Raw genomic sequence first — 24,201 nt, forward strand, 5'->3', positions numbered from 1 at the left:
ATTAAATTCACTCTGCTACATATACAAATTGAACGTGAGCGGAGGGATCACACAAAAAGAAAAAAAAAACTTTCAGGCTACTTTTAAAAAAAGAATTATTCAAAGCACTGGTCATTACTAACCGGGTTCGTCGCATCAACGTTATGTTTACGAGAAATCTTATTTAGGTCTCTGAAAAAATGTCGATGGCTAGGGGCACCAAAATTCACAGGTGCTATGCCAAATACTATGCATCCGCCCAAATGCCTTATTAAAACGCAGATTTTGACCTCTGATTGGTCACTCCATGCTTGCTTTTCCTACCACGGTCGACAGAATTATATAATTAGTATACCAGGTAAGCACTTTTCAAACTATATAAGAGCCTGTCTCTGCTCAAACCCATTATTTTACTAGTAGATAGCAACTAGGATGATCCTAACTAGGTAACCGTGGATAGCAGCAGTAGAAGCACGTTTCCTACTAACAGTAATAGTAATTATTATCTAAATAAATAGTTATTTTTTGAAGTTTTTAATATAATTCAAGCGATTTTTCTGACCTCAAATAGAAATATTTTTTCGCCTTTCCTGGATCTGTAATAAAGACCACCTTTGATAATTTGAAATCATTTAGGAATCGTTTTTTGCTGTATCACATTGCCTCAATTTTACCAATTTTCTGGTATTCAAACGCATATTTCGATAATTTTGATAATTGAAAATCGCTTCTGCTTTCTCTAGTAGGGTAACGGGGGTATTTTGGCCCACATGCATATTTTGGCCCACCCGGTAACATTTTACGCATTTTATCTAATAAATTCAATGAATATTAGAAAACTATGCATGCAACATTGAATAACACACCTTAGAATCATACTACACTATAATTTCCGGCGAAAAATTGGCTCTAGGTAGTGTTATTTTGGAATTAGTTCATACATATTCAAAGTCATGGCTGAGTCAACCCAAAGTCAAGAGGAAGTGGTAATATACAAGTCAACGTCCGGAAGCTGTTGTAACAAATATGTATGCTTTTGAAACAATTCGTTGTTGTAGTAATATAAATAAAATGTCATAGAAACAGAATTGTATACTCTAACATGTTGAAAAAAGTTGAAAAAATGGTTAAACGCATGGCCGAAATATGTTTGCTTCTTTTAGAAGCAAACATATTTTGGCCATGCCAAGTTTTGACATCTCTTCGATTACCGTTCGGCCGTTGCACGTGAACAAAGAAGCAGCTTGTGACAGGTAATTACTTCTTAATTTATCACATTTAACGATATGAAACTGGATGAGAATGCCTGTCAAACCGCTATAAGCCAAATCATTTAATTTTAGATGCCTAAAATTTACAAAAATTCACAGCAGAAGGATGTTCTCCTCAAACCCACTATTTTTGCTCTAAAAATACCGATGATGATCTTGAATATGATTAGTCCGAACTATCTCCATACACGTCTGTAAATATAAAGGTGGGCCACAGTAAAAATTTGGTGGACCAAAATATATTTTTAGTACTTCGTAGAAATGTTGATATTTCTAGGATATTTTTCAATATATCGCATTATTAAGCGGTGTATATTGAAATAGACACTCAGCTTTTAACAATGGTATAATAGAGTAGGTATTTAGTTGAAAAATTGTGTTTGTTTTTAATGAACTGTGCGAACACTTCTCAAAGCTGGCCAAAATACCCCCGTTACCCTATCAGTTTTGGAGTTTATCTTATACTGAGATTGTTAATCTTTTGCAAGCTTTATTACAATTCAATTGCCACTTTGAAACAATTTTTGCCTCTCCGATCTCAATAAGCAACTTTAGTTGTTTTCGAACTTCATTTCCAGGATTCCAATTTTTTTTAGTTACAAAAATTTAAATTTATTATTTTAATAGTATTTTTTTAAAGTTCTCTGGCCTTAAAGTTTTTGCTGCAAGAACCATTTTCGCTATTTCTAACCTCAGATTGAAATCTGATTTTCGTCGATTCTGGCCTTCGGCACATTTTTATCAAAAAATCTTTGACACGACTTGAGCACATTTTTGATCATAACAGAACGAACACAGTTTTTAAAATTATTTGATATACATTCTCTTGTGTGTCACAAAAATTGCTCCTTATGATGTAAATCACATTTAATTTTAATTTTTCCCCGTTTCTTTGGACCCCGGACCCATTTATCGGTTCGGATAGCTCTGTGCCGTTTTTGGCCCGAAAAATAAAACTAGGGTAGGGAACATATTCTAAGCCGCTTTAGGAATCGCCTGTGTATTGAGAGAAAATACTCGAAATGTGTAGGGTGAAATTCAAACAGAAGTATATCAATTTGTTTTCAGATTGTGAAACTAAGTTAGCAAACTTTAATTGATTATTGCAATTAAAGTTACCAATCGAGGGACACTATTCCAATCACCCCGAACCTATTTTAAGCAGTTTCCATCTGTTTTGCAGGCGTTTTTTCAGCACCCGAAGTGGCTCCCGAATGACTGCAATATAGGTCGATTTGTTTGTTCACAGATTTCTTTGTGATTAACGGTATTTCTTATAATCGTAAGACAGCTAGACAACCAAAGTTTTCGTTTGCATCATTGAAATTGTCGATGATGATCAAAACTCAGGAGTTTGAGGCCTATTTTCTTCGACTGATTAAAATAGGCGCCACTGCTTAAGCCGTTCCTTACCCTATAATTAAATCATACGAATCATTCATTGCAAACCAAATAATTGTAACGCCCTTGAAAGAAGCCTTTTGTAATTTTTTTTCTCCCTCTGCTCAAAACGTCGTATCAACAAGTCGAGACATTTGATCGCTGGCTTGTGCTACCGTGCTACCCATCGCGGATTGCAACACGAGAACGAACAGAGCTCACGTAACGAAATGCGAATGAGACGAAGCAAAAAAATTACTAAGCTCAAACTTAAACAGCACACCAAAACTAAAAACCCCCTATGACTTTCCCCTCAATCGGAACCGTGGATTTGCAGTGAAGGAAAATGCTGGTTTATGTACAGTATAAAAAAAACCGAAGCAAAATTTAAACACAACCACATCGAAGCCCCTTCGCGAGTAGCGCAAATTCATAATAACGTAACACACGTAGAGATGAAATCAAAAACACTAAACTAGGCTCACGACGCTGCTGCTGTCTTGTACGCGGAAGTGAAGCCGCTTTTCGCATGTCACCGCTTCGCACACGAGCGACGTTTATCTACCTGTCAAAATGGCTGATTCTGAGTGGCCTTGAGATGTAGGCTTCGATATTAAAAACACACCAAAAAAAGCAACAGCTTCCTGCAATAAAGTTACGAAAGCAGCCTGTCGCATGCATGCAAACCACCTCCTCCTTGCCGGCCTACCTCAGTCCTAGCTGCAGTCGATTGTTTTCAACCTAGACGAACGAAAATGCCATACTGTTATTTAGTGTAGGTACATACAGTGATTTGCAACAAGGAGACCAACCGACATAAACGGAGGAAACGCGCTGAAATAGCGTATACCTAGTTAGTTATTAGTTTCCCTTCCACCTTTACAATGCTACACACTGGCAGCCTTTTGTTGGGGAGCGGCGCAAAAGAGTGAGGTAAGAAAGAAAGTTTTGTTTTGTTTTGCGTTTTTTTTTGCGAGCACTTACTATTTTCGTCCACAGAACCCAGAAGAAGAAAAGAAACAACGGCGTAAAGTAGAACACGTGTGCATCTTTTGAATTCATCTCGTTACAAAACTTGTGCACTGCGAGTTTTCCGTGAGCTGGGGCCGGGGGAGAGTCAACAGAGTCCCAACCGGGACCGCTCGCTGTAAAAGGTGCAGCAAAGCAAGTCCGTTTGTTAGAAGTTTTGCAGTTCCGTTTTTTTTTTGTTAATTTTTATTTTGGCAAAAACATTGTGTTTCTGCTTGCACACTTTCTTCTTTCTTGCTGCCGCACAGTGGCATCATCGGCTTTTGGGAAGGAACTCTAATGTATCTCTTTTTTGCATTTTTTTTAATATTTTTGTAAGTATTTTTTTGCTGCGGTAGAATGTTTGGAATTGTGAGAGTAGACAAAAGGATTGAAAATAGAACTTTTTATTTGGGAATAAAAAATAACTAATTCTTATAAAATTTTAGATAACGAGTCATTTGTCTGAGAAAATATGCTATCTTTTTAGGGAAAAAGTAGTTTCTATGCTTTTTTTAATTTTTACCGAGATATGATGTTATACAAAGATTAGGATATAGAGCCTGACGATCACACATTTCGTATTTGCTCCTCCGTGATGGAACTGAACTAGGTTGCACAAAGAACCACATATAGATGGCTATATGAGATCAATTTACTCTTAAGTTACTCTCATAATAGCCAATTTGCCAGGGAACGCGTGCGCTATTGTGATTGTGCCCAGTATGACTAATAAATCATAGTTGAATGATCAATTGTGTCTTTTGATGACTTTGTGCTCAAAGATTTTCCTAGTTTTTCAAAAAAATTTTTTTTATGAGATTTTTTTTTGAATCTTCAAACAACTTGATAACATTTGCGAAAGCACTATGATGAAGAAATCCAACAGTTTTTTTTTTTTTTTGCAAAATCTAATAATTATTTACCAACCCGTCCCACTGTGCACCGGTGCAAACGCGTCTCGTGGGTGTGTTTGTTTGCTGCGCGCTATGCACATTCCCCACCGAGCTGTGAAAATTTAATTATGTTGTTTGATATACGACGGGTTTACGGACAGAACGTTAGGAATTTCCACCGGTCGCGCCGGCAACTGAAGAGCGCGGGGCGAAGCGAGTGAGCGGCGAGGGACACTAGTGCCACCAGTCAGCCAGCCAGCCAGCCAGCAAGCAAGTATGAACTAACTGTTCACAAACAACGGTACCAGGGAGTACAAGATACAATTTTAGAACAGTATCTCACCTGAAGAAGATGTCGTGTGGTGTCACTCGCAAAGTCGTAAAACGAGTAACAGCCGGAGTGACATATTCACATTTGATGGCATCCGTAATGAGCTGTGAGTTTTCAATTGCTCTTTCTTTTATTTTCGTTTGTTTAAGGTGAGATCACTGGCTGAAATAAATGCGAATAGGTGGTGTTGTGATTCACATTTCATAAATGCGAAAATTATGAGAAAATGAGAACATTTAGTTAATTTGTTGCTAGACTAAAATGAGTAATATGTTCAATTCATAACCGAAACCCAAATGCCTTCAAGACAACTGCTCTGGTCTCTGCTTTTTAAATTTTGAAAGAAATATGACTGGAATCGCTTTATTAATTGCAGGGGGGATCTATCTGTCAAACATCGTGTAACCAACATATTCGGCAAATTGGTGTTTGTTTTGGTTTTTGTTCTTTTTGGTTATGAAATTGATCGATGTGAAATATTATAGAATTGGAACGTTTTTTTTATCAAAACTCGAGAAACCGCGGAAAACTTTTATGAATGTGTTGTGTAGTGATTTTTTCCTCATTATCGTTCATAGTTACAAACGTCATGGACCAGAGCTGATCTGCGATAACGCACACATATATGAAATTTGACAGCAGTGAATCCCCTCTGATTAATTGCTTGTCTCGTACAGGGGCGGCGTCACACTATTTTCCCGAGTGGGTAGTAAGGAATAGGGAAGGTTCATGGGTGGCCTTTCAGCAGTTAACCTGAACAATCGCCATGGCGGATGAAAACATGCGTGTAGGCATGTTTTTGAGTTCTTTCATCGTTTTATTTTTCAATTTTCGCGACAAAATTGTTGGAGTAGATCTTACGCTTCAGTTTTGCCCAGAAACTCTTGATGGAACCAGCTAGGGGTTGCACCATCTCCTCCAACGCTTGCTTCGAGTAGTGGGTCGACGGCAGATCTAGCCAATACACCGCGTCTTCTCCTTTATGGTATTTGTTGGTAAACGACGCAACTTTCGGCAGGTACTTTTTACTATAAACTCCCCCGTTCACGGCCAGTTCGGAGCAAAAGAAGGGCGGCTTTGACATCCCCTTCTCACTGATTATCAGCTACAGCAGCACCTTCTTGGGAAACTTGGTGTGTCAAATGATCTTCACCTCGGAGCTCACTTCTTTCGTGGAGGAAGTAAAATACGAAGTGCCCTGCCTGTCGTTGCCATCCATGTTCGCCAGGTAATTTTCACAGTTTGGCCGATGGCACCAACCTCCCGACCAAGCGCATGCTGCGATGTAGCTACTTTTCCCTCGGTTTTCCTCTTCAGTATCCAGGGTCATCGACCGTTCGGAACCGGGTTTTTTTCGATGCTTCTATTCTTGTCCAATAGTGCCAAGATATCAATTCCGAAACGGGCGTATCCGACGTCCACAAAGTGTCGCACAATATCCGTTTTTTAAGCGGCGGGGTACCATTCTTTGAACGCGCAGACTTTTGAATGAAGTAGATTCACTGTGTTCGCCATCACGGTTCGAGTTATTTTTTATCTGCTGACTGGTACTGCTACATGGGTTATTTCGTTAGTGCATGTAAAGGTAAACCCATGAAAATTAGACAATTTTTGTGCATTTTCTATGCAAACTCAAGACTCAACAGTTTTATCTCCTCTGAAAAAGTCTCCATATAAAATTAAAACTTGAGAGGATTTCTGGTGAGGCTTCACTTAAAGTAGTGAAAGTCTCATTTTTTTGACCAATAAAAAAAATGCACAAGAGTAGCTCTTGAAGTTCTCGAAATCGAAATTTTGTTTGATAGCAAATTGCTTAGAAATGGGGGTAAGTACCCACAGGGATATTTTCCGAGTGGGTACTACTACCCATACTACCCACATCAACCGCTGGCCCTGGTCTCGTAAATCAAATAAAAAGATTAAAAACTTAGACACGATACCAGCTGAAGTTACTAAAGCAATAAAACGGTCATGTATCTCAATTTCACTAAAGCGAGAAGTACACAGTCAATAGTACCAATAGTTTCCAACATGAACATTTAGTGCTAAATCGATGCTAATGAAATATCACAACGCCAATGCTCCATCATTTCTATGGAAAATGCTTTGTTCTATTCTAAGTGCCTACCTTCTAAATGCTTTTGAAAAAACTTGGTTCCCATGATAATTTATTTGATTTTTTCGAAAATATAATTATACATGCATAACTTCGATTTTTTAATTATTTTCCTCTGAAAACGATCACAATGTTTTTGATACAACGGGATACCAACTGAATGCTTCGATACCTAGGTAGTTTTATTAAATTAGATGCATTAAAATATAAAATACATTTTTTGCGAAAATATTGTTCTGCTGGCTTGAGAAAAAAGTTAGCAGAGCAAAGCCCGAAAACAGATTTCCTACCAATACTGTAGAATGATCAACATAATTAAATGCTCATTGAATATTCTTGGAAAAAAGTCGTTATTGGTTCCAGGTTAGTAATTTTAGTTAGACTTTCATTTTTACAGAGTTTATTTTTTGGAAATGCTGTTTTTGACTATAGCTCTGCTAACTTTTTCTCTAAGCCAGCAAAGAATAAGGTCATCCTGAGAAGAGTGATAGCGAGAGTGAGAGACACCTACTGTACGGGTCTTTGCACTACCTCCAGACTAGATTGTCCGGAGTAATACCTCTCTTTGCAGTCTCCTCCGTTCCCACGCACTCAGGACATTGGGGAATGTCGCATGTCCGAATCTGTGTGGATATTGCCTAGAGCAACCATTGCTTGAGAGGATTTGTGTCAAGTGAAAGTTATCTTCACCAACCGAATACCTCCGGAATGAGTCGGAGCGTGCATCTATCCTTCGTGGAATTCGACCATTCGCACTGCCATCGGAGCGGAGCATCAATGATGACCTACTGGTACCTCGTATACTCCTTGTGTCACGTTGGTCGAAGCATTTTTTGTTCTCCTTGATGGCGATGCTGATAGGCATATTGTTGTGTACGATACGCCCTCCCAACCCTTCTCAGTTCACCACAAGAGCTGTTAGTACCTAGAGCTTTGGACCACACTAACCCACCATAGACGAAATCATTCTGGCAATAATTTTTCGCTAGCTAGCTTACACCGCTGAGCTGTTCGACATAAAAGATAGTGCTGAAATAGCTTTTGAGACCCTCTCCCAAAAGTACTTCTGTCTTACGGTGCGCTAGCTCTAGTTTTCTGGAGCGTATTCAGCCGACCTTGCGTATACAGTGAGCAGTCGTCATCTCGACCTCTTCGATCGTCTCGCCGCAAACCTCTAGCGTTATGTCGTCCGTAAAGCCGACGATCACAATCCCTACAGGAAACTTGAATTTCAACAGACCGTCAGACATGACATTCCACAACACCGGTCCCAGGATAAAACCTTGGAGAACTCCTGCGAGGATTGAGACGATCTTTTGAGTAGTTTTCTGAAATCTTGTATAGCGACACCGGTACATGGATGCTTCTAAACGCAAGCGCTATGGTCCCAGCTGACATTATTGAACACATTTTTCACGTCAAGCGTGACGATTGCACTATAGCGAATGCCTCTTTCTCTAACGCTGGAGTGCTACCTCCACCGTCATAGTGACGGAGGAAATAGCATCCAGCGTGGACCTACTCTTCCGGAAGCCGAACAGATTGTTTGCCAGACTGTTTACACCCTTCGTGTACTTCACCAGTCTGTTGAGGATAATCCTCTCAAGCACCTTGCCTGCGGTGTCCAGCAGACAGACAGGCCTGGTGGTTTCCCAGCTCTCGAATATAGGGCCACAGTCTATGTCGCTTCTTCCAGCTGGTCTCAAAGTACGAAGCTGGCCTAACAAGCCTATCGTCGTAGGTTCGAGTCTCGGCTCGGGAAAGACAGTCAATGGCAGTAGGATCGTAGCGCCAGCCCCGCAATTGTCCTTTACGCTCAACAGTTGGCTGCGAAGTCCGAGTATAATATACAGAAGGTCGAGTTCCGAATCGAAATGTAGCACCAAGGCTTTGCTTTGCTATGTCGTTTCCAGCTCTCCGGGAAGAAACAGTTATCCTGGCACTTCTGCATGATTGTCCAGCACAGCCCTGGGTCACTTCGTATTGATGGTCAGGTTCGAATTTTCATCCGATCCCTGTCTTGCCATCGTTCACGATCGGATGTTCGGCAGCTTGGCCGACCATCCTTGATCTGTTATAGAGATACTGGAACGTCTGACGTGAGAATCGATAGCTGGAGACAATGGACTTGGCTCGTGGCGTTGAAAGTGTCTCCTGAATGGTACGCTCCAGTATCGTTGGTGATCTGCAGGGTCATCAATTCTCGCCGATCTTGCTCTACCCTCTGTTCATTGGCTACATCCTCCGTCTCGCTATGTCTTTCACTTGCGGACGACCCGTGCTCGCCACCTCTCGTTGTAGTCTACACTATAACGGACCGACTGATGGTCACTATAAGTAAAGCGACCAGACGTCCCGCGTAGAAATGCGTGCCCATGAGATGTCCCGCGGTTTCAATAAAATGGTATTACCAAATTTCAGAGGTGGGTACCGCATTGGAGCTTCAACTGGTCACTTTACTATAAGTTTAGTGATCGTCTACCTCCCAGTTCATGATCAGTCCTTGGCTGGAAAAAGGTCACGTCGATGATCGACTCTGTACCATTTCTCCGGTATGTACTTTTGGTCCCAACGTCAGACCTAAGTTGAGCTTTGCCAAAGCTTCCAACAAAATCCGACTCCTCTGGTTCGCGTAGCGTCTTCCCCACTCAACAGAACTATCTGTCAATGCCAAAAGAGTAATATCCAGAAGGCAAGGAATTTGGTTATATTTATTTCATTTGCTAAGACTTATTCGAAAACTGTTTTTACATTTCAACATAGCTACAACTTTTTAGCTTGAAAAATAATGTATGTATATGTATATTAGGGTGGGGAAAAATGATCGATTTTCCAGAACCAAGTTTTTTTGGTTCCTTTTGGGGCCCCACACAACCCTAAACTTACCGGGAGTCGATTGGTTTTGTCTCCGCTTGGCGCATTGCATTTCAAACTTGTATGAAAATTTATATGGGGAAACCCACTTTTTAGCATTTACCTTTCTAGAAAGCTCAATAATGCTCTAATAATGCACTACATTATGTTAAAGTATAGTATTTTAGATGCCGAACAACTTTGCAGAAGACACTGAAGAGCTAGGATGTCCCTAAAAAGAGCTATAACTGTTCAAAGTTGAGTATGTCGATTTAAATGCAGAAAATCTAGTTTTCTGCCAACATTACCAATGCACCGGTGTCAGTAGGATTCCCATCAGAAGTAACCTGTCGTAACGAGTTTATACACTCAACTGGATCAAGCAAACAAATTTAGGTTAATATTCTAGGCGTAGGTAGAGTCTACAACGTGTTTCAGAGGTTACTTCAGATGGAAATCTGACTGACGCCGGTACACTGGCAGTGTTGGCAGAAGAAATGATTTGCAACATAAATTTCGACATAATCAACTTTGAACAGCTCTAGTATTTTTTTGGGACACCCTAGCTCTTTAGTGTCTTCGGCCAAGTTGTTAGGCATCAAAAAACCTACCATCTGAAGTCATGAAACCTACGGTTTGGGCCATTTTGAGCTCTTTAGAATGGAAAATACAAAAAAGTTGGTTTTTCCATACAAATCTCCATATAAATTTGAAATGCAATGCGCCAAGCGAAGACAAAACCAATTGACTTCCGATAAATTTAGGATTGTTTGGGGCCCCGAATAGAACAAAAAAAAACTTGGTTCTGGCTTTCTGCTATCAAGTTTCGTTTTTTTCCATATAACGATTCCCCACCCTAATGTATATATGTAGAAAACAAACAAAAAAATCTTCTAACACTTGAAAGCATTGCTCGCATTGCTACAAAATAAGTAAGCGTTGTAATTGATGATTGTAGCGATTCTGGCTGGAACTTGTTAATAGTTTCGTTTAGTAAGCCTATGTAAAGTCTCCAAATCACTTTCAGAATAATACTCATGTAATAAATTTGACTAAAAAATATACCTTGCTTGCGACATATCAAATTTTCAGTTTTTGCAAAACAACACTATTGGCTATCGGTATTTGCCCACTTGGGCGTGTTTTGGCAACTACTGAACGAGTTCCGGAAATCGGTTCAGGGAATTGTTCCGAGACCTAGCTTGCGGCATATCAAAAAAACTAGGACAGAAACGGCCATTACTGGGGATTTATATATCACTTAGAAGAGAAGCTTCACGTTCTCTTGTAGCCGCATAAAGGCGTGCTTTTTTGGTTCGTCCTGGTATTTCAGGAAAAATTCACTTTACCTCAGCCAATAAAAGATTCTGAATAAATTCTAATAAATGTACAAAAAATTCGCAAGCATTCACCGGCTCTTACTCTTCTATAAATTAATATTTTTAGGAATTTGCTTTTTCAATATAAGGCCGATCACGATTATTTAGTGAACATAAACAGGCCGGCGACTCAATTTCCAAAAATAAATTCCCTGATTCTCCCTGATGTTTCAATTTTTTTCCCTGACTATTCAAATTTATTATAAACTGATTTAAGTTACGACAATCATAGGTTTTTTCACCTAAATCACTAAATTAAAACGGATCAGACTTAAACTGGTTCCTGTCAAAATTCGGACCAGTAATTAAGACAGTTTAGCTTTGCTTTTGCTAACTTGAATCTTGAACAAAAATATATTTTTGTTGAGAAACACGTCCAGTTTGATAAAATTGAAAATAAAAATTGCATTACTCGACAAAAGTGAAAAAAAGTTGTCCCAAAGTTCAAAAAAGTACCCTAGAAATTATAGCTTTTTAACCATTCCTATTCATTTGGGTACTCCTGGTAAACGCAGAAGTGCTTAAAAAGGCCGCAGGGTAATTACTCGATGTGTTCGTCGTTGTTACGTTTACTTACGGGAAAACTTTATGTAAGTCTTTGAAGACTTGAAGCATTTCTGAAACGTCTAGGGGCACTAACTTAACTAGGGGGCAATTAACTATTTAGAGACACACCTATTTTGACAAGAAAATCAATCAGATTTGGGATTCTGGTTGGATCAGTTGAATAATTATTTTAAAATCTTGACTGTAAAAATTAGAAAATGAGAAATTAACAATTTCACAATCAAACCTTTATTCTGAACCCTGTCGAATGCTTTTTCTGAGTATAGAAGAGCAGCTCCACGTGAATAACCTTCGAATTTATTAGCTCGTATCATCATAAATTGATTGGTCGACAGTTTGAAACCTCAGCTGGATCCTTTTCCGGCTTTAAAACTGGAGTATTCTTGGCATTTTTCCATAATTTGGCAAAATATTCATATTAAAACAATTTCTAAGAGTTTCTCAAGAACTTTAATTAAAATGTCACCAGGTGCTTTTGTATTTTTTAAAAATTTTAATGATAGATTTAATCTCATTTAAGTTAGTTCCAATTAAATCCAATTAATAGAAATTTGATAACATCATATTTCCAGTTCGCTTATTTTTCGCTTTCCCTACTGCACATACTGTCTGCTTAATGAACTTATGTGTTAACGGGTAAAAGCCGTTGTTAAAAATATAAATTTTGTTCGAAAGATCAACGTAGAACTTCGTCTTCAATTGGACTCACTATATTCCGAGTTATGAACACATTCAAACTATTGAGCAAGTCTTTGATCTTCTGGCAATTGGTTGCAAGAAAGTAATCACCATTTTTGATTACTGGAATATGACAATGGCGATAGTGAAGCTTGCTCAGGCGATGTTAGAAGGTGTGTCACAAGTTCTGAAGAAATTGTAAACGTGATGATGATGAAGTGCAAGAAACTGGAAAAAAATCTCGTCTAACCAGTGGTTTTTACGAAAAAAAATGTAGTATTAACATAAAATGCGCGCCTTACTGAATGACCTGTTAGTATGGACTTATTTTGATACTTTTCGAAAAATTTAAAGTAACTTTTTCTCGATATTTTGGTCACTGAAGACACTACTGTTGCATCGTCTAACCGTTACGAGCCCTGTACAAGGTACATCATCAGTTCCTTGCAATTAATTCTCAGAAAGTTTTACTGTACAACAAAAAGTTCCCATGCATTCCCCGCGGGAATTCAACTGCAATTTGAACTGTGATTGCAGTTTAACAAATATACTTGAAATTTTTGGAACTCAGATCAGATCTACAAGTTTGTGCAAATTGTGCATGTGGTTGCTGAGTAAGAAGAGTTTGAAGGTCATTTACCGAGGAAAACCCCTATCACTCCGCGGGAATAGGGTTAAATAAAGCCTATGCTGAAATGGATACGTTCTTCTTGAAATTTACTTTTCAGGAAAATTCTTCTACCAAGAACAAATACTTAGTTTGCTGAACCAAGTACGAGTACATAGTTTCAGTCAATTAAAAAATTATCGATTATTTTTTGCATATTTTGAACTCATTTTGCATTGATTGGTACTTTCGTTTTCGTGTTGTTGTTGGGTTGCTGGTGAGCGTCCACATCGAATGCTCTGAAATAAATTCAATTCAGAACATACTTTGTATAAAAATCCCAAGCCTCTGAAATTTTCCCTGATGACTTTTCTAATTCCCTGATATTCCCTGATTTCCCTGATCGAAAAATTAAATCCCTGATATTCCCTGATTCTCCCGGTTTCTCCCGGTAGTCGCCACCCTGATAGAAGATAAAATGAAATAAAAATAACTTATAACTCATAATCGTTGCAAAAATGTTCAATTCTTCGTGAGTAATTGGTTTTATTAGTAATCATCTTCATGAGATAAACTATTTATCAACATCAGCAGCATTTCCTTGATTGTACACGAATAGAAGTTATGTACCGCTGCAATAATAGACTAGCAGCGCTCTGCTCCACCTGTACCGTACGGTACTGTTGCTACTTTACCAGCATGTTATCCTTCAAGACATCAGTTCTTATTGGGTTCTAACAATAGGTTAACATATTGTTAAAAAAAGGGCTGTTTCAAATTTTTCGGAAAACCTTTACATTCCAGACATCAGACTAGTCTAAGTTCATAGAAGCGAACATTACGTGACATGTTGGAATGAGGAGTCTCTGTCATTTTTTTTGATACTGATGTAGAGAATGTCACAGTAAATAGTTGGTGTCTATTCATGTCGTCTCTGCTAGACATCCTCACATGTGTTTGGTTAATTTTTCGCATAAATTTACCCTTGAAAATTTTTATCAATTTTTACCGATGAGCAATGAAATGATAATGATAACTAGCGTATTACAAAATTGTCCAACATTTTATCTATCCAACAATATATTGGTTATTGTTATCCATCATGTGGTTATGCTATTATTATCGTTTGAAATCTAATGGAACATTTGCCGGTTCCATTTCCAATTTTACTGAATGTACCCCTGTGTAGAAAACAAAGACGTAGTCCCACGTCTTAGTTGGCCGTTTCTAGCAGATGAATCTGGATCATATCTGGGTAAGGTCCACGTTGTTCAGAGTACTTGATTTACATCCATAGAGCTAGGTTTTGTTGTTTACTTTGAAGTGATTAGTAGTGCCGCACGAAAGGTTTCTAAAAATAATATAAAAACTAGCTTTTTGACTAACGCTAGTTTCCAATTGCTACTACAGAAACAATCTTTCCTGACACAATTCGGTTCAATTAAACTTTCCAGCCACTCAACCACAACACATTAATAAAGCTAGACTCTTGTGCGTACCTTTATCGTCTCCTGTTGGTACAACCTTTGATTAAACCTCCGGCACGACACCTCGCGTATAAACAATTAAAACGAATCGCTAAAACGAGCGCAAAATTCACTTGCTTCTTCGCGATCGTAAATAACAATGATGCACTACTGGACTGTGCGATGAATGGAAATATTAAAAACATTCAGCGCCCGAACCCGCACACGGCACGGAATCAATCGGCGGTCGGTTTGTACAGTAAACTACGCACACACAATACCACCCCACCCGAACGGAGCACGACGCGTCGTCGTCGTCGTAGTCGCCGCCGTCGATCTTCGGCTGTTCTACTCAATTGTTGTTGTTGTGTGTCGGTATGATTATACTCGCGTTCTTCTTGACGGTCTTTTCTACCTTTTTTTTCTCTACAGTTGTTTTTCCGATTGCTTATTTATTTATTCGCACACCAATCAGAAGAAGTCGAAAAAGAAGAAACCTTGCGTAGCACGTTCCTTTGCGTTGACCACACAAAAAATCCCTCTACCCCTTTTTAATGGGCTCTCGACCGCGAATAATCGCACTAAAATGGAACGTCAAATGATGGCAGCTTTCCAAAAACGTGCGCCTGTGTATGTGCATCTATTCTCTCCGTCAGTCACGACACGGCTCTGGTACGGTCGATCGCGGAAACACTGACACCTTTTCAATTAGCCCAAATCCTTGCGCTCAAATTAGGGCCAATTTAAATGCTTCGACAATTCTCATCAATCTGTTTTTCTTTTTTCACTGTCAACAACACAACCGCTGGACCACCCATACACGCACTTCCAGCTTTTCCTGTATTTATATATATTGCCTTCAGCGGCGCCACCACGGTGAGACCTTTTCTGTTTCACCACATCCGAGTCTACCGTTCGACAAAAAAAAAATCTTGGCCCGACAAAATATCTTTCCTTCCCTTTCAGGCACTATTTTCACCACGGCGACACAGTTCTTCTCAAACCGCACACAAACGCCAGCTTTTTTAGAAAATTCCACGGGTCAACTATTCCGTGTGACCCACTGCGACTCGAATGTTAACGGGGAATAGACTGCGAAAACCTCTGGCGAAAGGTCAAACTTTTCTCCACTCGAAGCCGCCGCCGTCGTCGTCGATCCGCTAATCAATCTCGTACTTCTCTTTATTTCCAAAGCAACTCGCTAGCGACGGAATGAGAAAAGCTAACAAATACCGCCGCTCTCACTCAAACACTTGCTACGACTGATCTAGCCATCCCGTTCCGGTCGCAGAATCCACATACACTGCCACACCAAGAGGGCACGTTCTGTATCCGTGTAGACGACCGAAGGAACGAACCAACGCGAAAACACGTCTAATCCCGTCAGCTGTTCCGAAGTGACTGCTCCTGCTGCACGAAACCGTAGCGACTGGCTGGACCAATGCACGAACCGAACGAATCACACAAACACACGCACGCATGTCAGAAAAGCCGACAGAGGCAGGCAAGTGTGCGTCGTCGATTCCTGGATTGGAATTGTTGCGCTGTTGCTTCATTCCATGCCGTTCGTGGCTGAAGCTGTGCCGCGGGGGAAAGACACAAGTGCAACTGGGATGCGCACGAATACGCACACCACTGATGGCCGCGGCTGTTCCCGATTCGTAAAGTGTTTTGTTGACAATGAATCATGTGCGAGACAAGTGTCAAATTAGCGAGCGCGAGGGAAAATTTTCAACTGGGAAAACATTTTCAAGCCGGCCATTGGTCAACGGTTGGTGGCACCTCTGGTGGGCGATAGAAGTGTAAGCTGGGGGTTGTGTTGAAATGAAGATAAAATTTAATCTGTACTCTTTACCGAATCGGACTGTGAAATAGTGTTAATAACAATTTAAATAAGATAATATTCAATAGCAAGTGATGTGCTTTAGAACCAAGCATATGATTTGACAGTGTCATTACGTCATTTTGAAACAATACGTAAATCCGTTAAAAATATCGAAAGATTTCATTGAAAAGTACAGCCCCGCTGCATCACTAGTGTTTTCTCTAAAAATTTGGCTCAAATGCGATACCAATTGACATTGCTATTCAGTGAAAAATGTGTGTAATCATTCAGTCCATCTATCTGATGTCTTTGTTAGTATAAAGAAAACAATAGTAGGAGGTTGTATCCCAGACACGACCGCGTAACTGACGTAAAATTACGCACAGTTTGTATTAACAATGCAGCAACAAATCATTTATCATAAGGTCTACTATTGTTTGTTTAAAGCATGTAAAAGGGTGGTGGCTCTGAAAAAATGTGGAGGCGAGCTTATGATTGGTATACAATTTTCAACTCAAAGTTAACAAGTTTAGTATTGAAAAAATATTCCAACTATCACAGCAAATCCAGTCAGTGGTAGAGACACTGTAAGCCTTTGAAAATGATATCACAACATCTGTTATAATAATATTTCAAGAGGGCACTATAATATTTCAAGAGGGCACTATAATATTTCAAGAGGGCGCTATAATATTTCAAGAGGGCACGTTTTTGTTACACTTTCCACAGCATGCCACTCTTCTAAAGTAAGTCTCACGCCAAAAATGTTTTATAAATCAAAAAACAAACCTAGCTCCAACCTACAGGTATAACCTATTTTGCTTCGTTCTAAAAATTCAAGTTCATTGGATAGTAAATTAGTAATTACCTCCATGACTTTTTTCACAAAACTTTTTCCTTTAGTATTTTGTGCAAGGCCTACCTGGGGCTTCAAGCGACGAAGAACTCACTTCACGCGAAGGTCTGGCCACCTCGTCCGACGGACCGGCCATTTCGGCCAAAGGATCGACCACTCCATGTGCCGAAGTACCCTCTGCTTCCCTCTTCCTTTTGCAATGCAGTCTGGTGCGCTCCGTTGCCGTCATGGCTCGCTTATTCACGCCAGCTTCCGCTTCCGTTTGCTCGCGAACTCGCTTGCGATGATTCCGCAAGTGTAATGATTGTAGCCTTTGAGACATTACAACAAAACTTCTTCTAAACACGCTTGTATAGACGATATACTTGTCACCTCTACGGTTGAACTGTTAATAAGGTACTCATAACACCATCTCTTAAATATCCCATATGGGTTCGAATTTGTGTAATTCGAAATTGCACTAATGCCAATTTCACAGCAGTTCAACACACATCACGCAGCTGTCAATAGATTTCTTTGCGTTGATTTTGTCTATTGATAGTAAACTTTCATGTACTGTAGTAGCACTGAAATGTTGAAAATTCATTCACTGCTTCATTTGAAAACATGTGGTCGCCCTTGAAAGGACGGGTTGGTTTTAATTTTAGCAAAGCTAGGATTTTATTCGTATTATGATGGCTACATTCCTGTTTTCTTCGAAAGCAGAACAGCTTGGTTATTCGGAAGAACATCTCCCTGAGCAATGGTGACACCAGACGGAGGTTTGTTCAACGCCTCATCGTTACGGATGGCCAATTGCAGATGACGCGGAAAAATTCTGGTCTTCTTATAGTCACGGACAGCATTTCCTGCCAATTCCAAAATTCCTACTTCAGCAGCCACCTATTCCACCACTGCTGCGGTAGTACATGTACCGACGCCTTCGGCATAGTTTAATTTCGCAACAGATAGTGAATATGGTCTACCGGGATCTGAAGACCAGCACAGGCGAACGGGACTTTGCCTTTCCCTTCACGTTGGCACCTCTACCGTGTCCAGATATGTTGTAAAAGAGCTTTAGTTAAAGTTGACTAATACTATCTCAACAAGAGTTAGTGTTAAACTGATACCGAAAACAGGTTGAAATTTTCTTATATACCCTCACCGGATAAATAATGAAAAGAGGGTTGGGCTACGCAGATGACAGAATAAAGGAATGCGAAAAAAATTTCACGTAGGCTATAGAATGAGAGAGCTTAAAAGAAAGGCGTTACCCATTCGATTATGTTAGATAGCGAATTTCTTTATTCCGCGGGGTTAGTGCCAACTTTCGGGTGGAATAAAAAAACGATCTCGATCTACGATCTAAAGCCTTGCGTTGGTGTGCGTGAGACCATGTGCAATGTAAACATAAATAGGGCAATCCACGAGACAGTTGCGATCAGCTGATTTCAGTCTGTTTTCAAATTATGACAGCTTTACTTATATTCGATCGGTCGCAACTTGGATGCAACTCGGATCCAGAAGCGTGAAAAACAAATGTTATCCGATCGGTAGCTTTTGTATTGCGGATGCCAATCCTGAATACAACAATAACAAATCATTTTTGATATTATTGCCGACATTAAAAGATTTCTGTTTTGATCGTGTTTTGGTTTTGCAGCTTGAAAAACAGCAACAATAATAAACGTACAAGCATTGATAAGCCACTCGTGAACTGCCTTATGCTGTCAAAATACTTTTTTCCATTCCGCTATCTCTGCTGCATCCCGCCAATACCTTTGCTGCAGCAATTATTTCTTCTCTGCGTTCCATGATTTCACTGCACAGACCACAACACATTTTTCTTTTGTTTTCAGCGGTGCTTATTACGGGAGTCACTTCACGGTGGAATATATTTCACTCTCACGCTCACTTCACTTTTTTAGACCTATTCCCGATTCCACCTCAAGTGAGGTGACAAAAATCACCTCCGTGGAGTGAGATTGACAGTGAAGTGAAATTGATAATAGGACAAGTGAAATGAGATTGTTTCCCAGCTCAAAAATGTCTAAGTCCCAGAAAGTCGTTTTTTCCCGTTTTTTTAGATAGCACCAGATCTTGACGTGTTCTGCATTTCTAAGACATTCGGCATAAAAAAAAAATGTTTTTTTCGGTATCGAAAATTTCCTGAACTAGTTTGCATTTTTTTCATCGAGCAAAAAAATGAAAATCGACCGCTTCAAGGCACGGATCAAACTCTGATTCGCTTCGTTACTGAAGAATAAATCCAATATTTACCATAAGATCACAAATCAACCAACTTTAAGACTTATGGCAGCTTCGTGTAATCATTTCACCGTTCAAAATGGTCGTGAAATAATTTCACGCGAAACGTCGCTTTTTCCGTTCTCACTTCACTGATATGACAGTCATAATAACCCAGATTCCACGGCAGATGTCACTTCGCGACGTTTTTCTCACTTACGTGAGTCCCGTAATAGGATTTTGTTCACTTCACTATGATTTCACCGTGAAGTGACTCCCGTAATAAGCACCAGCATCACGCGCGTGTTTTGACCGTTTTGACAGATACGATGTAATAGTATTGGTGAACCCACTCGCAAAACTGACAAAAATCACAGTGCGAACCTGTCTGTTTTGCAGGCGCTTCCAGGTCAGAACTGGGTCAATATCGAGCGAATAAAGAAGGATTTTGACAGCAGTTAGTGCGCTTCCAGGTCAAAACGAGGTGAGCTGGTGGAATAAAGAAATTCGCTAAGAGTTGATATTGTACGCGATCTGACCCTGACGCATGGTGGGGGAACATAGTGTTTTCATGTATAAAAGCAGTACAGACACGCGGCGCGCGTACATTTCCAATCTGGCTTCAGAAGCAGAAGCACCAGTGGCAGCAGAGGGTAGAGAGGAAGCAGACAGCAAGCGGCACACTCCGTCATTTGAAGGCAGGCGGCAGGGAAGCGGATGGTGTCATTTTTGTTCGTCGATTCAATGTGCTGCAGAAGTAGCAGCAGAGGATAGTGCTATACAGCTCGCACACGGACGGTGTGCAGGTGGCTTGCTGTGGTGGCGTAAAAAGCAAACGGCAACCGGGTGCGGCAGGAAATGGAAGTGGATGCTGGCTTCGGTATTTGTTTGCTCTTCATTATTTTGGCATTGATTGCTTTAAAAGTATCTAAACAGTCCTTATCAGGACTAAATAAGCAATTAGGAAGTTAATGAACATTTTTTCTTGATAATATAAATACTATTATAGACACAGTGCTCATGAGTTCATGAAAAAAGAAAGGTCGTTACCCATTCGATTATGTCATTATGATTATGGCCTTGACGCATTTATGCGATGATCGAATGAAATTTGCAATTGCATTAAACGGCCTTTCTAAAGGCTACTATATGTATTTGGAAGAGCATAATTGGTTTCAATTCAACTACAACTGTGATTAGAAGCTGTGCAAATGCGCAGTAGTTTGATGTTCACCACAATTCGTTGATACTGTGTACAGCCAGCGGTATAAACGAAACTAATCCGGTTTTGAACACAAAAGTTCGACACGTTCTGCTGACAATGCTTAATCCATTTAAGAAAATTCACAACACTTCATTAACAAGGATGTAACATCTTTAAAAAGACGGTTATAGCACAGACTAACAGACGTAACACTGGAACCTAGCTCCATCGCCACAAAAAACGATCATTTCAAATTTCCAATCGAATAACAATCATCACGCGATAACGATAACGTCTGGGGCGCTGTCATGCAGTCTCATACATATTTTGTGGTTCCCCATTTGACACATGCAGTAACGCTGGCGCTGATGTCGAAATACATGACGCAGCGCGAACACGACAGCAGATGATGCTAGTGTTACTAACGTAAAGTACTGGAATCATCCGAACGATGAATTTATTGAAAATTTGTTCGAAGTTTTATGTCTGTTAGTCTGTGGTTATATCAATCAATATCAATCACGCAACAATTGCACTCTTGGTGTCTGCTTCCATCCAACACGAGAACGGGAGCGGGAATAATGTTGCGTTTGTGAGAAAACTATCCGGTGCGGAATTGAAAGCGAGCTCGTGATTGGACAGCCGCTACTTTTCCAATTGATTTTTGAATTGTTTTCTTCACGAGCAGAACAGCTTGGACATTCGACAGAACACCTTTCTGAGCAATTGTATGACGCTGGATAGAAGCTTGTTCAAAGCTTCTCCACCTCCAATGCAGTCCGCCAGATTCCTCTGTTGTTCCATCCGCAGCGCTCGAATAGACAGTGAAGACTAAATTTCTACATGCTGGTGTGTATTTGGCATTCGTGCGAACAAAGCAAAAACAACAACTTTAGTGTCGGCTGTGCTGGGGAAGTGGATGGATTTCATAATTGCGGGCACGCGATTGGTTAAATTATTATCAAAATGGTTATGAATTTAAATCACTTACTATGCAAAAATGTTTCAGGAATTGATTTCATAAACTAGAGAAATTTTTTCTCTATCCAACGACACATCAATGACTAAAATCCGTTAAGTGGTAACAAAGTTGTAAGCATTTGAAATCTTTCATTCTGCCGTTTCACTCTATTTTCGATTTTTCGGAATCGCACCCTACTAAAGTAAGACGTAATTTTACGTCAAAAAGAAATGCAACTTTTAACGTAGCACAAACCACAAACATCCGTCAGCAATATGACACCAAACTGGCTGAAATTCACAAAACGAAGATGTTATGCACCATCTACCGATAGGGAAATTTGGCCCAATGAGATGCCATTTGAACGGCATTGCCAGTCAATAGAAGAGTACACTAAAGTCGCTTTTTACGCGGGGGATACGTGCCGCGTAAAAAGAAACCGCGTGAATTCCGGAATCCGCGTAAAAAAAACGCGTAAATTCCGGAATCCGCGTAAATTCCGGAATCCGCGTAAAAAAAACCATCGTTAATTTTGCATTCCGAGTGAAGGGGAACCGAAATCCGAGCAAAAAAAAAATACCGCGTAAATTCCGGAATCCGCGTAAAAAAACCGCGTAAATTCCGGAATCCGCGTAAAAAAAGCCGCGTAAAAAAAAACCGCGTAAAAAAACGCGTAAAAAGCGACCTTAGTGTACTTGCAATCATTACGTCCACTTTTTTTATGTCTGCGGAAGAGAAAGACAGCGAGGGAAGGAAAATATATCTGAACATCTGAAACTTTTCCGTAACTTTTAAAATTTTATGAAAATCTCGTATATTTTAGCCTTTCTACGACATATTCATAATTGCACTCGAAACTGTTCTATGAGAGCTGTTCGCATTTAAAAATTTTAGTTTCGCCAAAAAACAATGGTACATGCTCTTCTAAGTTTTCACAGAATGCATTCCTGTACATCAAAACGTAAAAGGAGGTTTTTAGTTTGTATTTAAAAAACGGTAGCGCTTAAATCAGTGAAATATATTCATTTTTCTGTTTTCCATTTAATTTAATTTCAATTGCAAAAAAAATGAATAAGAATCCGTTTTATAAATTAAAAAAACATCGTTTTGCGAATCAAAATACTTGATGGAAAACCTCTATTTCAAGTTAAAAGTTTTGAAACAGTTTTTAAAAAATAAGAAACTATAAATTTTAGTTAATCTATTACCAATATACATGGTTTTATCACTACAATTGAGAATTGAATAGTGTTAAATGAGTCATTAAGCTTCCACAAACCTCCTTCTCTTAAATAACCGACCGACAAGCCAACGCTATTGTTAATTTATCATGATTTTTTCCATCGATAATTTGCACTCACGCACCCACTTTACATACACAATTCAAAATTATGTTCCCGCATGAAAAATGACAGTCTTTATGATTACGCTTACAGCAGTAACATGGTCCTCCAATAGCCAAATAAATATTATTGTTTTTTTTTGCGGCCCAAACTCCACGAGCCTTTCTCCCATAGAGTATATACTTCATGATGGGTCCAATTTCCCCAACCCATCCATACTTTCCGTTCATGTTTCGGTCGTGCACTACACGGTGCTGAATAAATTTACAAGCCAACACTTTATTTCAACCGCAACGACTGTTGCAACACATGTATTACATGCCGTAAGTACATAATTTTCCAACATCCTAGTAATTCTCCAAGATGAACTGCGATAGTTCCAGCGTCTGCAACAATCCGAATATCTGAGTTAATTGGAAATTATTCACCCAACTATTAGTACAGTAGTGGTTTCTCTCAAAGCTCATGCAGCTTTTCCCGCAAAACACAGCCTCGCTGACGCAGGGAAAAAGTTTTCCATTCTTCCCGAGAAGCACAAGCCGATTGGCGGCGGGCCGCTGGGTTTTTCCTTTTCCGCATTTACCATTTCCATTTCTGTACTTTTTTTGGTTGGAATGTGCCAATGCAAGCGTGGATAGATTCCCGGAATAAAAGTGAGGAAAACCACAATCTATACTCTGCGGCACACACATAGGAATAGCCAGACAGCTTATGTTTATGTTTCCACGAAAGGAGAGCCACTCGACTGTACACAAAATGTAGAGGTTCTATGATGCCTAGCATTTTCCTTTGTTTGAGCGGAAAAAATTGAAATTTTGTTATATATGTTACATTAACATTTGATACGATTATATTTGATCAGACACAGAAAGTTTAATACGGTTTAGTGTAACCGTTTATTTGAGACATATTCACAAACCTCATTTTTTTTTTATTTCAGATTACATAAAATTTTACATTAAAATATAATTGAAATAACATGAACATGAGCATAATTTACTAAAGTCCGTGAAACAATTAAATAAATATTAGGGACAAATTATGGGGGCTAGCGGGTACGCAAATGTCCACGGTTTTATAGGATAATTTGAAATCATTTTCTTGAATTTTTTTTCACACTCTTTCAGACACTTTAAACGAAGCTCACAGCAAAATTTAGGTTGAGTTTCATCATAATTCTCATTTATCTATAAAACCACTTTTAGCTGAATTTGGAATCAATTTTTGCTTTGGTTTTTTTTATTTAGAAGCGTCC

General features: G+C 39.5%; 1 protein-coding gene across 3 annotated transcripts in view; it reads right to left on the bottom strand.

Annotated features, from left to right (window-relative positions):
• Positions 1 to 15,930, bottom strand: part of LOC129727607 (furin-like protease 1) — a 460,593-nt gene extending 444,663 nt beyond the window's left edge. For all 3 annotated transcript variants that reach the window (XM_055685594.1, XM_055685598.1, XM_055685597.1), the window contains exon 1: positions 14,565 to 15,930. The gene's annotated coding sequence lies outside the window, so the exon portion shown is untranslated. The remainder of the gene's footprint in view (positions 1 to 14,564) is intronic.
• Between the last annotated feature and the right edge of the window lie 8,271 nt (positions 15,931 to 24,201).

Source organism: Wyeomyia smithii, chromosome 3 (assembly GCF_029784165.1).
Source record: "Wyeomyia smithii strain HCP4-BCI-WySm-NY-G18 chromosome 3, ASM2978416v1, whole genome shotgun sequence".
Classification (NCBI taxonomy): Eukaryota; Metazoa; Arthropoda; class Insecta; order Diptera; family Culicidae; genus Wyeomyia; species Wyeomyia smithii.